Source organism: Prunus dulcis, chromosome 6 (assembly GCF_902201215.1).
Source record: "Prunus dulcis chromosome 6, ALMONDv2, whole genome shotgun sequence".
Taxonomy (NCBI): Eukaryota; Viridiplantae; Streptophyta; class Magnoliopsida; order Rosales; family Rosaceae; genus Prunus; species Prunus dulcis.
In genome coordinates this window covers 18,799,305-18,817,316 of record NC_047655.1, presented here as the reverse complement: position 1 = coordinate 18,817,316, position 18,012 = coordinate 18,799,305, and positions in this window count along the sequence as shown.

Below are 18,012 nucleotides of genomic sequence, written 5' to 3'. Positions count from 1 at the left end.
GGGTGAAATGCACGTATTTCTAGGGAGCCGGGGCAGGGTGTTTAATTTAAATTCTTTTATTCAACAGTCTATTAATTTATTATTCTTGGATAATCAGGCACCCGGAGTCCGGCTAACCCACAGGAGGGACCTTCGAAGGGTCCAGCTAGCTCGGACCAGCTGTGAGTAGACTCTCTTTCATAAACAATTTTCTATGCATGAGTTACATAATTGAATTATATAAATAAGGTTTTTAAATGATTTTATAATGGTTTTCTACCAATAAGGTTTTATAAGTCAGTTTATATGAGTTAATTTCATTATTGGATTTTGAATAAGTTTTATGAACTATTCTTCTCGAGTATGATTTTTACTATTAAGTAGTTTAAATTATGTGATGCTTAATTATCGAAGTGTAATATTAAAAGCAGAGGTTGAGAACTCTATCAGAGGAGATAGCAGCAATATTTCTCACAGAAAGGCAGTGAGTTATTATATTTTTCTAAGTTATAATTTAGTTTGAGAACTCTATCAGAGGAGATAGCAGCAATATTTCAGTTTCACAGAAAGACAGTGAGTTATTAGATTTTTTTAAAAATTAGTTTATTTTAGAACCACCATGTACCCACCCTTTATTTGGTGATTACCCAGAGTTGGATCGATGTCTACGGACATCCAGTCCGATTTCAGTTTATGTCAGTGCACTTGACTTTGCCTCACGAGTTACGGGGACGCTCGGACCGTGAGTGCCAGGATTTGCGGCTCGGCAAACTTGGTGTCCCGAGACCTGCCAGGATTGCGGCTCGGCTGACTCTGTGTCCCCGAGACCTGCCAGAATTGCGGATCAGGCTGACTACGGTCCCCTGCATCCTGCCAGAGCGACTCGAGCTGACTTGGTGTCATCGAGGAATCTGCCGGCGGGGCAAGCTGATCATAGTCCCCTGATTTCGCCAGTTTGCGGCTCGGGGAGCCTGTGTGACGCCCGAGACCTGCCAGGGAATTGACGGTTATCACAGGGGTACAATTAGGTGGCAGTTTTAAAGGATTCTTTTTAAAACTTTTTATTTCAGTTATTGTTTCACTCATTTTTATTAGTATATTTGATACTCAAACATGTGTTATACTGTTATATCTTTGTTTAGTATGTGAACATTTCTATAGTTGCGTTTATCTATGTTTAAATGATTATCTCGAGTTTGATTATGATCAAATAGTAGCTTTTATGTCCCTATGTTTTTCAAACGGGGGATACTATGTTCTCAAATGTTTTCACGAACATTATTTTTGGTCCACTCACAATTTTAACTTGTTTTTCGCCCCCAGGCCGTAGAAGAAGGAAGGAAACCACCCGGGCCATCATCCTAGCTCCCGCCCCATCACCGAAGCGTAGGACCCCGTTTTAACTTTTCTTGGTTCTGTAAATTTGTTTAAACAGGCTCTGATATCTTGTTGAACTTGAGAAACTGGAGTTAAGATCTGTTTGTTGAATTAGTCTGGCCGTTGGTAGGATTTTTGAGACTGTTTGACAGGTGGAAGATTTTGGGTTTGGTCAAAATACAGGGGAGACTCTGTCGAATTTTCGGCAGAAGTTGGGAGAAAAATTGAAAAGAAATTGAAAAAGGAAAAAGGGTAAAAAGGTCATTCGTGCCCGACATTCGCCAGGTGTCGGACACGCACAGGATTCGGCTCGGTTTCCAAAGCGAAAATTGGGTCGGGTCCTGTCAAAGTTCCTTCTGTGTAAAATGTACTTGAGACTCTCATGATCAAAATATAATTCAAACCCCCACTCACCATATAAGTAATGTCACCATACCTTCAAAGTATGAATAATTGCTGCTAATTCCAAGTCGTGGGTGGGGTAGTTCCTTTCATGAGCTTTTAATTGCCTGGATTGTACACCACAACTCTGTCTCGTTGCATTACTCCTCCTCCTAGTCAATGCAATGATGCATCATTGTACACTTCATAGCCTACCTCTATTTCCGGAATGATAAATATCGGGTGGTCAATCTAGTTTTTAATTCCTGAAATGACTCATCACACTCACTGGTCCAATCAAATGTCACCCATTTTTGGGTCAACTTGGTCATTGGGGCAGCTAATCGAGAGAAATCCTTTATGAATCTTTTGTAGTATGCTGCCACGCCCCGATTCGAAAATAGAGATGATCTCCGAATTAGGGTACGAATCATACCATCGTTATAGAAACAAAACTCCTTTAACTTTGATATGATAGAAATAGAGCCAATAATATTACAAACTTAATTAATAATACAAAGTCAGAGTCGCTGTAGCTCGGAAATAGATATACCCATTAGAGTAACATTCCTATTGATGCTCAAAATGCTTAGGGCAAGGTTGAGTCCAATTTAGTGATGAGGTGTGATGGATGATAGATGAAGGTGAGGACCTTCACCAAGTGTGTGAGGATTTGGGCAAACAATAAACATATAGAAGACAAAATATATGTGGTTCACCCGAATGATGGGCTACGTCCACAGAGAAGGGTGTTCTCATTATGATAATGTTTGTTTACATTTGTACAAGGGGATTAGACCCAAATATAAAGATAACAAGTGAGAAGCCCAGCCCAGAGATGGATCCAGAAGAGAGAGCTCCTTTCTCAGGGGGGAGTAGTCTTTTTTTATAGGTGAGGGGAAGTCTTCATCTCTTGTAGTTTTCTGATGTGGGACTCCTTTTGCTTTGCTTAGAGTTGTGATTTGTGGTGATGCTTCTTTGGCTAAGGTGATGACCTCTCAAAGCATGGCACTCGGATGATCTAGCCTAGCTAGTTGCTCGGTCAGTTATGGTACAAACAGTAGTCCCCCAAGTTCTCGAGTAAGAAGGTACTTCTTGGTTGGGGACTTGTAATTTTAAGTGCACTGGCCGAGCAACACCATAGTTCATCTTCCAAGCTATATAGTGCACTGCCCATAGTCCCCCAAGTCCCCAGGTAAGAAGGACATTTGGAAGGGAGAGAACTTGGCATGAGGGTGCCGAAGGTGAAAGGGTTGCCAAAGGCACAAAGTTGCATGTCGCTGGGTAAAGTGGCTGGGCACGGGGGGTACCGAAGGCATAAGACTGGCGTGTTGCAAGACAAGGTGTCGAAGGTGTAAAACTTGCATGTCTCAAGGCGATGTGCCTAGGCACGAAGGTGCCAAAGATGACACAAAGCGTACATGTTTGTAAGGCAATGTAACTACGCACGGGGGTGCCGAAGGTCAAGGGAATGCCGAAGGCACAAAGCTTGCATGTCGCAAGGCGTTGTGCCTAGGCACGAAGGTGCCGAAGGCGACACAAAGCTTGCATGTCGCAATGCGATGTGGCTAGGCACAAGGGTGCCGAAGGTATAAAACTTGCATGTTGCAAGGTAATGTGCTTAGGCATATGGGTGCTGAAGGAGACACAAAGCTTGCATGTCGCAAGGCGATGAGCCTAAGCACTAGGGTGCCAAAGGTGACACAAGCTTGCATGTTTGCAAGACGATGTGCTTAGGCACGGGGGTGCCGAAGGCAAATGGAGTTGCCAAATACACAAATCTTGCATGTCGTAAGGCAATGTGACTAGGCACAGGGGTGCCGAATGCGACACAAAGCTTGCATGTCGCAAGGCAATGTGGCTAGGCACGAGGGTGCCGAAACACAAAGCATGCATGTCGCAAGGCAATGTGGCTAGGCACGGGGGTGCCGAAGGCGACACAAAGCTTGCATGTCGCAAGGCATTGTGCTTGGGCACGGGAGGTGCCGAAGGCAAAGGGGGTTGCCCAATACACAAAGCTTGTATGTTGCAAAGCATTGTGCTTAGGCACAGGGGTTTCGAAGGCAAAAAGGGTTGCCAAAGGCACAAGGGTGCTGAAGGGAAAAAAATGCATTATTATTATTTAGGAAAGAATAATTATAATAGCTTTTTTTTTTCTTTTTTTTCTTTTGGGTTCCTTGTGGCTATGGCTCGATGTTTCGGCAAGTGGGATGGGCTGGGCCATATGGAGCTAGGCCTGGTCTTGGCTTTGGCAATGGTAGAGACCCATGAGCACATCACTTTGCCTGAGCAAATCCTTTGTCGTTCGGCAAGCAAGAGGCTGGGACCATGGTGGCCAAAGTTTGGGCTTTTGGCAAGGAGGCTGGGCCGCTTGAACTTGCGTGAGCCCAGGTATGGAGAGGAGGGCTTGGTAGGTGGGCCATATACATGACCATTGCCGTTCGGCACGGGGGGCCAAGATTGCGCAAGTTGGGCTTCGTTAAGATATTTTGGTAAAAAAGGCCGGGCCTTCGGCAAGCTTGACTTGGAACCGTGTTTTTTGTGACCCTCCCCTCAATTCTCACACGGCCCTTGCCGATCGGCAAGGGTAGGCTTGGTAAAAATTCTTCAGCTCGTGGGTCTTTTAGCAAGGTTGGCCTTCGAAGCCCTTGAAAGGATTTTGTGAGTTGGACGAGGCTTTGGCAACGCGTTGGAGGTTCAGCAAGGTTCTGGGTCTTTACTTCTGCATAGCCGTTGCCGAACGACAAGGGCCTTGTGAAATTTTTTTGAGGCCTTTGTGTTTCTCTTAGGTGAACTGAGACTGCTCGGCAAGGTGGGAGAAGACTATTCAAGTACCAAGCCACGCTCAGCGACTCTGCCGGTCGGCAAGGATCGCAAGTATCCTCAGTGGCCTTTGAGCTCTTAACACCATCTGCACGGAACCTACCGTTCGGCATAGAAACTAGTTCGAAAAAGAGGCTTCAGAGCATAACAGCGTTGGCAAAGGAGGGTTCGACTTCCGTGGCAGCTAGGTCCTTTGCTATTTCTGTGAACAAGCATTGATTTCTGCTCAACCCTTGCCGGCAAGGGTGGATTGAAAATTTTTGAGAGCCTGTGGTGTCTTCGGCAAGAGGGCTTGTGATGTTTTGGCTTGGGCTGCGTAGCAACTGTTTGGCAAGGTGTTTGAACCTTCGTCATTGGCTGTGCTAAAGCAAGGCTGCTTCGGCAAGCAGCAAGGTCTTCGTGGTGGCTTGGGTTCGAATATAAGAAGGTCAAGTTTTCGGCAAGGGTGTGGTTTGTTGTGATTATGAGCCGGGCAAGGCAGCCGTAGTCTTGGCTTTTGGACGTTCGGCAAGCTTGACTCGGAACTGTGATTTTTGTGGGCCTCTCAAGTTCGCAGCATGGCTCTTGCCGTTCCTCAATGGTGCTGGGTCTTTGTGAAAAGTGTGAGCTGTTAGGGTCGTGACCAAAGGAGAGCAATCTTATGACGTGAGTTTCGGCAAGGGCCAAAGATCAGAGAGTTGCTAGGGCTCAACAAGTTGTTGTTTCAGCAAGGTTGATAAAGAAGGGGGCCTTCTCCAATTCAGCAATTTCCAAGGGGGTTGTGGAAGAGGAGGTGCCGTGTGCTCTAGCTTTTGGCAAGGCTCCTGCCGATCGGCAAAGGTCTGTCGAAGGAGTTTTGGTGAGCTTTCAGACCTGCACATGCCCTTGGCGTCGGATTCGGGGCCAGGCCCCTTGAAATTTGGTTGTGGGTCTTTAGTGAGCACAGGGGTTTCGTGCGTTGGTTTGTGCTGGACTCTAATTGGGTCTCGTGTAAGATTTTGACAAAGTGGGTGCCTTGATAAATTCAGCAGTTGGATGTTGCATGGATTTTTAACGAGGGGACTTGGAATTGGCATTCATCAAGGCATGGAAGTCTCACGGTACCACAGATAGATGCCCCATACATGTAATTAGAAGTGGCCTCCGTTGTCTTGACTTGGGCATCACGCATATCCCGCATAGTGCACTTCTAAGGGCTGAGAGTTCACATGTGCTCCAACAAGCCATGATGTGCCGTTCGGAATCCTCGACCAAGTGGGTGTCTTGAGAAGACCAGAGGCATGGCTACCGTTCGATAGCTAGTCGAGTGGCATGGAGATGGTGGTCTCTCAAGGCTCTTGGGTGGCTTAAGCAAATGGGTGTGCCATTCAGTGTTTTGAACAAAGACCAACCATGTGTCAAAAGACTTGGGAGCTTTTGGAGCTGCTCCTAGAGTTGCTGATCTGAAGCTTCCGAAGAAGCCAAAGTATGGCTGTTGCCGAACATGGTTCTGAGCAATCAACCTTGGTGCGAGGCATGTGGAGTTTTCTGCAGTTGCCATTCGGTGTCCTTAGGTGCCCTGAGAAATTTTCCAAGTGTATGACAGATAGGTGAGTATGGTATCTTGCTTCAATTTGGGGCTGCCAAATGGTACTGGGTAAAATTTTGGAGGTGGATATGGCTTCTGAAAGCCATTGGCTGAAGCTAAATTATTAGAGATGAGCTCAGAGCATTGGGTGCCAATCTGGTCCTCGTATTTTGTCTTCAGATAAAAGGGTTTATGATGGCTTCAGTATGGGTATTCTATTGAATTGTTGAATAGCAATTGACAGGTGTTAAACAACACCTAAGCCACAAACTCATGGAAATGGACCATGTGGGTTGCCCTTCGGATTGGCATGTGGGCTTCAATATGGGTACTCCATGCAAGCCATGCAAAAAGAAGAAGATAATTTTGGTGAATTGGAGTATTGGGCAACTGCAAATTTTCAAAGTAACCGAGTCTGGACAGCTCCTATTATTCATATGCAATATTCATATTTGTTGAATAGGATTGTGCAATGAATTATTTAAATATTGCATGCTTGTATACAATATTTATATATAAAAAGAGAAATCTTATCTTGTGGTGAAGATGCACGTGGACATCCTTCATATTGGAGCAATTTTTTCATGGGCATGTTCACGCCATGCATGGTGATATCCTTGGTGCATTTGGAATATCAGGCCATCCCCAAATTGATACTCTTCAAAGTGATTAAAAGGTGGGTTGCTTCAGCAGATACATGTTTTCGGTATATTGGTTCCTTGAGATTCGATGGTGGCCTCTACATATATGGTGCTAAACGATAAGCTAAAAGGCAATGATTGAAAGGATGCCGAAGGGCACTGAAGGAAAGGAGAACGATAAAGGCTTCTTGTGTCGATTCCCACAGACGGCGCCAAACTGTTGATGCTCAAAATGGTTAGGCCAAGGTTGAGTCCAACTTAGTGATGAGGTGTGACGGATGATGGATGAAGATGAGGACCTTCACCAAGTGTGTGAGGATTTGAGCAAACGATAAACATATAGAAGACAAAATATATGTGGTTCACCCGAATGATGGGCTACGTCCACAGAGAAGGGTGTTCTCATTATGATAATGTTTGTTTACATTTGTACAAGGGGATTGACCCAAATATAAAGATAATAAGTGAGAAGCCCAGCCCAAAGATGGATCCAGAAGAGAGAGCCCCTTTCTCAAGGGGGGAATAGTATTCTTTTATAGGTGAGGTGGAGTCTCCATCTCTTGTAGTTTTCCGATGTGGGACTCCTCTTACTTTGCTTAGAGTTGTGATTTGCGGTGATGCTTCTTTGGCTAAGGTGATGACCTCTCAAAGCATGGCACTCGGATGATCTAGCCTAACTAGTTGCTCGGTCAGTTATGGTACAAACAATTCCAACAATTTATTTCTTAATAATTATACAAACAACAACTAACAACACTGGTTTAGTCCTCTGGTGGAACTTCTTATTCCTTGGGATTTGTGTTGAAACCTGCATCATCTATTAGGGTGTGAGCATTTTAATGCCCAATAGGATACTAAAACACCTCCCTCAAAGCCAACTAACACCGCTAATCAACTTGGCATGCATCAAACAATTACAAGGTAAATATTGTTAGAAAAATGTAAATAAAAAAACCTTTCATTTGTAATTGTTTGTACATAAATGATTTTGATAAGAATTTTTAAACCAACTAATTCATACTTTAGGGCACCAAACCTGAATATCTCATACTATGCATTTACCACTGTGGCTCCAAATGCCATAAAATATAAATTAGTATCCATCCGTCCCTTACCCCTATTTTTCCTTTGTTTACACATTTCTCAACTTTTCACTTTTCATTAAAGGTCCTGCTCCCATCACCTAAATCTATTCAAGCTCTACTCTTGTCACCTGAATATATTCCATATTTTTTACTCATATATATCAAAGGCCTTCTCTCGCCCCTTAGATATACCTCAAACTACACACAGATCCAACACAACAGTATTTATGGTCCATATGTAATGCAGCTCAAACATTCATTTGCGGAATAATAATAATTCTAACAGAAACAATAATATTTCAAGTTTAATCACATGAAGAGTAATATTCATCCAACGTCAAATAATATCATTGAAGCAATATCAATAAAAATATTCATCCAACATCATATAATATTTATTAAACATTCATCAAACAATAACAATAGTATTCACCTAAAAATATCCACCAAGCAAAACAACAAAAATATTTATATTTATAGTACTATATATAAGCACCAAGATTAAAAATGATATAGTCTAATCATTGGGGAAGGGGGATGAATGAAGGATAAGCATGGGTTTTGCCTACATGTTGCACATTTTTTAATTTTTAATTTTTTAATTTATAAATCACATAATTTCATATATATGTTCTAGATGTTGTACAATAGGCAAAAACTGAACAACTTATTGCTGAGGAGAACCTCAATGAGGCCACACGTGCACCATTATCATGCAAGAAAATTTTAATTTCATCTAAAGATGATCTCACCTACATTTTCTAACTTGCAAAGAAAGGGAAGCGGAAGGAAGATTCTGTTACCCACACAATTTCTTTTGACATAAACAATAAGAGGCTGAAAGATGCTATGAAAAAGAAAGAGATGCATCAACAAGCAAAGAAAGTGAAGCTAGCAGAGCCAAACTAGCTTAAATTGTCCTTTCATTTTGCAAGACACACTTAATGCAACATTAAAATACCTCTTCCCTCATTTAGGTTTTTTTTTCCTCCTAAATATATGGGGTTTTTTTTTACTCACTTGTTAGGACATGTGCTCTTGTCCTACTTGACCTAGACAAGGGCCGACCCTAGATTTATGCAATTTTGATCACCTATTTATTGTTAGCAAAAAAAAGTTATGAGTAGTGACCAAAATTTCTTGCGATGGGTAGGTGTTTTAGTTAGCCGTCTTACCACCATTTTACCTAAAAAAAGAGAAGAGATTTTCATCTCAAATTGCCATCTCAAATTACAGAGAGGCAAAAATTGAACAACTTATTGCTGAGGAGAACCTCAATGAGGCCACACATGCAACATTGTCATGCAAGAAGTTTTTCATTTTCTCTTAAGATGATCTCACATCTCTCTTCCAACTTGCCAAGAAAGGCAAGTGAAAGGAAGAGGTTATGGAACCTACACCATTTCTTTTGACATAAACAACAAGAGGCTGAGAGATGCTATGGAGAAGAATGAGATGCAATAAAAAGCAAAGAAAGTGAAGCTCGTAGAGCTAGAGCAACATAAATGTCATTTCATTTTGCTAGACACACTTAGGGCCCGTCCGGTAATGTTTTTAGAGAGTATTTTCAAAGAATGTTTTCATAGAATGAAAACGAGAAAATGAAAACGCATTTTCAGAGAACAAAAACACGTCTGGTAGCTTAGTTGAAAACTGTTTTCGAAGAACAAAAACAGTGAAAACGCGTCTGGCAGTAATATGTGAAAATGACAAAAACAGTGAATATGCGTTCGATAGGAGGATTTTATTTTATTTTTTAAACTAACATTTTCACACATTTATGTATGTAATTAGTCCAACTCCTTTTTTATTTTGCACACCAAACATGTTTTTCTCATTTGACCTATTTTACTAAAATTAAAGAGCTTGGATTAAGTTAGATTTAAGAAAAAGTGATATATCTATGCATTTGGCTTAGTTTATATTAGTCGATTGAAACATTCATTGGCTTCTAGACCAAATATTACAAAAGCTTGTTCATTGCCACACAAAAAAAATTAAAAATTAAAAATTAAAAATTACAATAATATAATCAAGAGTCTTGGGTGAAATCACGCCACAAATCTTGTGCAATCTTATCTCTAATGTTGGTTATTTGTGCAATATTTTCTGGAGACATATTCAAATTTGGTGTAACCATATCTTCACCCTCAACAATGATGTCTTCTACTTGAAACTCTTTGAACAACCTATCACGACGTGCTTCTCTTTGGATAAAATTATGTAACACACAACATGCAATAAGGATACGTCGTTGCCTACGTGGAGGATAATTGGGCATCAATTTGAAAATTGGAAAACGAGCTTTCAACACACCAAAACACCGCTAAATTATATTACGTAATGAAGAATGCCTATAATTGAATAATTCTATAGGACCTCTTGGTGCTCAGCGCGGTCCCCTATAATCACGCAAATGATATCTCTCACCTCGGTAAGGTGCCAAGAATCCAAACATATTTGTATATCCAGCATCCACAACATAGTAATATCCTGTTAATTAATTCGTTATTTGGATGTGATAATAATATTAGTAATAATTTCAATTTAATTTTCTATATTTATTCATACCTTCCTTTGGAAAAGGAAATTCATTCTTTGGCCTTAACACTGCATCTGTGAACACTCTAGAATCATTTGCAGTCTCTTCCCATCCGGTGTAAACAAATGTGAACATCATATCGAAAGAGCATGCGCACATAACATTTTGAGTAATAAGAACCTTTCTACCACGGTGTCAAGTTTGTTTTTGTGCTGGTGCCCAAGCAGCAACATGTGTCTCGTCAATTGCACCAATACACTACAATATAGTGAAAAGCAAGGTCTAAAATATCGATGATATCGAAAATATCGGTAGTCCAAAAATATGGAAATTTCGATGGAAATATCGGGATATTATCGATATCGATAAAAATTGAATAAAAACCACGGAAATTGTAAGAAAAACTTGGAAATTTTCATTGAAACTTTGGAGAATGTTTATTTAGTCAATTATCTATGAGTTTATCACAAAAAATTAGAAGGAAATGCATTGCATGATGGATTTAACTAATTTTAAGTTGATTATACAGCAAGCGGGCAAACACTATGAGTGTAAAAAATATGTAATAATTAATGAAAAAAGATTAAATACACCGTAATCATTTATATATAATGATTTACTATAATATTTTACACTTTATACATTGCATGGTAAGATACATGAGTGACTTAGTATCGCATAGAGTTCCTACGAGGTTCAAATTTTTCACTATCTTCATCATCTCTATGTGTAGAATAAGTGTATTGTGAAGAGTAGTCATCAAATGATAAATCCCCAAAATAGTTTTGCATGTAATTGTTAACATACCACCCATATAAATATAAATATTTTAGCATATTATCACAAAAACATAAGTGATATGGTGTTTAAGGTGTTGGAGGAGTAAAATGGGAGGGGTTCATATCCCCTTTGTGCTTTTTTCTCCCCTTTTTCCCTTTTTTTTTAAAAAAACTTTTTTTTTCCTTCACATCGATATTTTCGATATTTTCGATATTTTAGCGATATTACACCGATATTTTGACAAAATATTGCTGAAATGTGAGCGAAATTATCGACATCGATATTTTCCGATATTATCGTCGATATTGTCGATATTTATACGATATGTACATGGATATGTTCCAAAATATCCGTGATTCGAAAACACCGAAATATCCTCGATATTTCCTCGATATTATCGATATTTCAGACTATGGTGAAAAGTTACTATGCTAAATAATAAAAAATAACTAAATGATATATATAGTATCATGTGATCATTTGTAAAATAATAAAAAAATATTTCTTCACCTCAAAATAAGGATAATACTTTGGGCTATTCAAGATTTCGGGCGGTGTTTCCCCTATATTACTTGGGCATATAATAAATGGTGATAATCCACATAAAGCTATCAACACACGCTTAAATTTTCTGTGAATTGTATCTTTAGATCGTTGAAAACGCTCAGCCGCAACTCGCATACAAATATTATGAGAAACTATAAATAAGAAAATACCAATTGCTTCTTGAATACCCATATATCTATCATGATGTAAAAGATCTAAGGTCTCAAGAGTTTGACACAACCTTAAAAATACATGTTTGTCCATGCAAAATGAGTCATAAATTCTATCCGGATTTCTATTTAACAACTCTTGAACATATTCATGCCCTAATAAAACTGAATTATGGCAAGGAGTCCTATCAACATATGATTGCCAATACTCATAAATATTCATACATATTAGCATATGATGTGCAATTTCTTCAAGTTCTTCCATATCTGAATCACTATCTGAGTTATTGCCTCCATTACTAGTAGACATGTCTAATACCTTCAAATATTCAAATTAAGTAATCGTCACTAACATTGAAACAATAATAACATATCCACAACCATACTATTCAAATATAAAAGAACACAAGGACTATCCATTAATATAATAACATATCAAAGATATTCATAAACTCAAATAACACATAATCCATAACATATAAAAGAAATTCATAAACTAAAAAATATATAAAAGAAATTCATAATCTCAACTAAAGAGAAACCACAATCATACTAGTATTCCTAAAGACTAGCTAACCAAGCTCTCCTCCTAGCATCCGACATTATAAAAAATATTTTTCTCCATTCAATAAGCACAATTTTTCCTACCATCTTGTTGAATGTATCATTATCAATATCTCCAATTTCTTCAACAATTCCGATGCATTCTTCAATAGAATACATCTCCTTGGAGGTGCTAGATGCCTCAACACTCTTTTTCTTTTGAATTGTTTGTAATTTTTGACTCATAACTTCACTGCAAACCTCCAAATAGGATTTCATTTTATCCCATTTCTTTAGATGACGCTCGGGTGGGTAGCAGTTACACTCTTTCTTTTTCCTTTACCATGATCAGTTTCCAAGTTAACACCATCATCATCCAAGTCAACATCAATATAAACACTAGTGTTAAGGAAATTGTTTTCTAACTCAAGCTCCTCATCTGAGTTAGGAGGAAGTTGATTAGAGGCATAATGCAACTGACCAGTTGCAGTAGTGGTGTTGAATATCTCCTCTAAAAGCTGATAGTGCACTAAACCATGAGTGCGATATTGCTTCGCTCTTGGCTTACTCTTCAAACCATGATAAATATTATACTCATACATCATAAGCAATTCACTTAAGTATATGAAGTGAAGTGAAAAAAAAAAACCTAAATAAAGGATTGGTATACCTTAATGTAACTGGCCCAAACATCCTATGAGACAATGACTGTGTTAGCATTAGGATCCCACCCAAATTCAGTATGCTTAATTAGGTCCGAGAACTCACAATGTGCAATTCGCAACCTATTAAACTTAGACTTAAGTTGCTGATTTTTCCACATTTTGCTAACTCCCCGCTTATTTCATACCAAACTTTCGTTTTAAAGGTTGATGCTTGCAAGTCACCCTTCTTCACATGATTATGCAATATATGTATTTAAAAAAAAACTCTTCATGTTTGGAAGGCCATTGTACCTTTTCCTCACCATCAACATTCTTAGGAGCCATATCCTTGTAAAGAAAAAACAATTAAGACAATCCAATAATTTATTGCATTTCAGAACATCGCACATATCATCACCACATATATGAATCACATATTTACGAATAAGAAAATATATCCTTTAAATAAATAAATAAGACAAATTCAACATGAAAACATCTCTTTTCCCTGCTCCAGTGGTACATTTTTCGCATAAAAAAAATATGAACATTTTGGTGTCACCTATCCTTAAATCAAATTGTGAAGGATGTTTCCACTCAATTGAGTTTGGTGACTTGGCGTGGAGTGTAGGGAACATGAACTAGCCAATTATTATTAGTTTATGGGATTAGTCTGTTGATTGTTAGGCTATATTTTGTGGACATTAATTTAGTTCAACTATGCTCTCTTTCTCTCTCTCTCACACACATATACACAGACACAAAACACAAAAGTGCATATAAAAGTTCCTCTTTTCTTACTATTCTGATTTCAATTACAGGTATGAGCAAGCTGAGTTTATAGAGAGAGAACTGGAGCAGGTGATAGAACAAATCAAATCAATTATTCTGACCCTAAATGTGAACCATGTACAGTTTTTAGTGGTGTTTCTACTTATTAAGAAGCTTTTCCAACATATGTAGATGAGTATAACGATGCTTTCATTTTTTTTTTAGGGAGGAGAACTTGATACAAATGATGGGATAGCTCCATTAGATGTGGTTGTACGAATCTTAAACGATCTACAACAGACAGTGACAAACTACCAAGATTCATGCATTCTAGTCCACCCCAGACAACATCACAAGTTCATAACTATAAATGAGCAATCTTCCAAAAGTAAACTTAATAACAGACCACCAATTACAAAATTCAACTCGAAATTATGAAAACCATTATCAAAGATCCCAAAATTAAGCACAAAAAAGAACCCATTTGAGAAAATTACAAAGATGAATTGCCCAAATGAATAATGAAGCACCAAAGAGAAGAAAACAAAGGAATTACCTCAGTCAATCTGAGGTTTTTGTCGTTGTTCTTTTGCTTCTGCTATCGCTTCAGCTTCTTCCAAAAGTAAACTGAATAACATACCACCATAAACAAAACCCAACTCAAAACTATGAAAATCATTATCAAAGATCCCAAAATTAAGCACACTAAATAATAGACCACCATATACAAAACCCAACTCGAAACTATGAAAATCATTATCAAAGATCCCAAAATTAAGCACAACAAGGAACCCAATTGAGAAAATTATAAAGCTGAAGTGCCCAAATAAATAATGAAGCACCAATGAGAAGAAAACCGAGGAATTACCTCAGTTAATGTGAGGTCTGCGTCGCTCCTCTTCTTCTTCTTCCCAGTAAATTTTAGATGTATAAGAAACCTAATTTACATAATACAACAATTATTTTTAGAACAACCATGAAAAAAAAAAAACCCTAGATCTAAAGGCACAAAATACCCAAAGCTATAGAAAGAGGAGAAAGAGAGAAAATTATCAAGATCCTCCAAGAGCAGCAATCTTCATGTGGTCTGTGGCGATGGAGCAATCAGAGAGAACAAAAAAGTCTTAGTGGTGAAGAGGGGAAGAGAGACTGTCACCAAAGAGAGGAGTGAGCCAAGCCAGAGAGAAGAGTGGTCAAGAAAGGGGGAGAGAAGAGAAGGGTGAGCGGGGAGGAGAGAAGAACGGTTTTTAGTCTGATAGGGAGAGAAAATTGAGAGAGTGATTGAGCAGAAGCAGTTTGTTTTGAGCGTTTGTTTTCTGGGAGAACAAAAACATTTTTTTTTATGTTTTGTAGAAGTAAACGTGAAGTTGGTCTCATTTTATGAAAACTTTTTCATTGTTTTCTATTTTTATTCACCGAACACGTTTTTGCTTTGTTTCTGTTTTTTTAAAACGAAAATGGGCCTTTAAAATGTTAACGAATAGGCCTTTAATGTAACATTAAAGTACCTCTTCCCTCTCCTTTTTTTTCTCCAAAACACATGAGATTTTTTTTTTTTGCCCCCTTACTTGTTGGGACCGGGCTCCTGCCTTCTCGACCTAAGAAAGGGCCGACCTTAGATATATGCAATTTTGATCACCTATTCATCGTTAGCAAGAAAAGTTATGAGTAAGTGACCAAAAATGCTTGAGATGTGTATGTGACCAATTTTTTTTTTGCAATAGGTAGGTGTTTTAGCTAGTTTTCTCACCACCCATTTACCTCGAAAAAAAAAAAAAAAGAAGAAAAGAAGAGATTTTCATCCCAAATCGCCCTCTCAAATTACATTTAAGAAAAAACTGAACAACTTATTGCTGAGGAGAACCTCAATAAGGCCACACGTGTAGCATTGTCATGCAAGAATTTTTTTGTTTCCTCTGAAGATGATCTCATCTCCCTATTCCAACTTACCAAGAAAGGCAAGTGGAAGAAAAATTATGTAACCCACACCATTTCTTTTGACATAAATAACAAGATGATGACAGATGTTATGGAGAAGAAAGAGATGCAGCAAAAAGCAAAGAAAGTGAAGCTTGCAGAGCCAGAGTAGTGTAAAATGTCATTTTGTTTTGCGAGACACACTTAATGCAACCTTAAAGTACCTCTTCCCTCATCTAGGTTTTTTTTTCTTCTAAATATATGAGTTTTTTTTGTGCCCCCTTACTTGCTCGACCTAGGCCAGAGCCGACCTTAGATATATGAAATTTTGATCACCTATTCATCATAAGCAAAAACATTTATGAATAGGTGACCAAAATTTCTTGCGATATGTAGGTGTTTTAGCTAGCCTTCTCACCACTCCTTTACTTAGAAAAAAAAAAAAAAAAAGATATTTCCATCCTAAATCGCCATCTCAAATTACGAAGAGACAAAAACTGAACAATTTATTGCCGAGGAGAACCTCAATGAGGCCACGCATGCAGCACTATCATGCAAGAAGTTCTTCATTTCCTCTGAAGATAATATCACCTCCCTCTTCCAACTTTCCAAGAAAGGCAAGTAGAAGGAATACTCTTATACCCATACCATTTCTTTTGACATAAACAACAAGCCAGTGAGAGATGCTATGAAGAAGAAAGAGATGCAGCAACAAGCAAAGAAAGTGAAGCTCAAGCTGGTGCAAGTTGATGCTAGTAACTACACATAGGGGAATGATGAAGAAGAAGAAGAAGAAGGAAAAGAAGAAATATGCGAGAGAGAGAGAGAGAGAGAGAGAGTAGTTCGTTCTGGGCTTCCGAATCAAAATGTAAAGAAGGATATTTTGATCTAAAAAAAGGTATGTAAAAGGAGGATATTCTAATGAAAAAAAAAATTATTTTGACTCAAAAAACAGGTGTATCGTGCAATACTAAAAGACATGTCTCCTTTCTCATAACCAGTTAACTATGTTCTCCTCTTTTTAAAAAAAAAAAATTCAAATATGTTTGTTTCATCATCAACTTAGTAATTAGTGAAATAGTCGTAGAAGAAACATACATATACTGAAGTTCATACCTTAATGAAGTTGGTAATTCACCCTCCATCTTTTTTTATTTTATTTTATTTTATCTATTCTTGATTTTCATTTTTTTTGTTGATCTTGGTTCTGGTAAGCATTGGAGATTTTGATATAAATAATAAACATAGAGGATGATTAATAGAAATTAAAGAAATTTTGCATCCATGCTTTATCCTTTTTTTCTATATATTTTGTTAGTTGCCCTTTCTTTTTCACTTTTTTCTAGTTCTACATGCATTTCACAGCATCTTTATTGTGTATACAATTTATTGTTGTACCTTTTGGACGTTTGGTTTGTGGATGCTTGTCTTTAGTCTTAGTATTTGGAGAAATTATATGCTATATTCTTTTAAATTATTTACTGGGATTCAAATGAATGTATGATATTGTTTAAGCCTAAATATGTTCTTCCTTTTCTTTTAAAAAATTGCATATTTATTGTTGAGTGTGTCTATAGAGGGGCATAATATAGAATTTGGCTCTGGGCCTTAGACTGCTCAGGATCAGCCTTGGATATATCTTTACATAATTGTATATAAGTAAAATTAAGCCACTCATCATATGTATAAGCAATTTCGATTACCTACTCATCGCTAGCAAAAAAATGATGAGTAAGAGAACATAGTTGGTAGCGATGAGTAGGTGATCAAAATAGCTAGAAAAAAAAAAAAAAAAAGAGTAGGTAATCAGAAATGATTTATTAGGTTTATAAATAGAACAATTGGCATATATATGGGATTAGAGTTTGAGCAATGTTATAGCACTCAAGAGCTCTCTTAGTGCCCAGGATAACGTTTCCAACAGAAATTAATATTAACAGTTGGCATATACATGGGATTAGAGTTTGAAAATTTGGCATATATATAGATTTAAGGGCTCAATTGGATTTGAGCTCTAAAACCAGCCTCCAAACCCAAAACTTAACCCATGTTTATTGTAGGTATGCTCTTCTGGTAGGGGTGTACGTTCGTTCGAAACCAATACAATTTAGTCAATCCGTATTCGACCCAATATAGATTGGATTATGATTTTTTTCACTCAGATCCAATCATATTAGATGTTTAAATCCAATCTGATCTAATCTAATTGATATTAGATTGAATTGGATTGGATTGGATGATCGGTTTTTGTAATAGAAAAATACAAT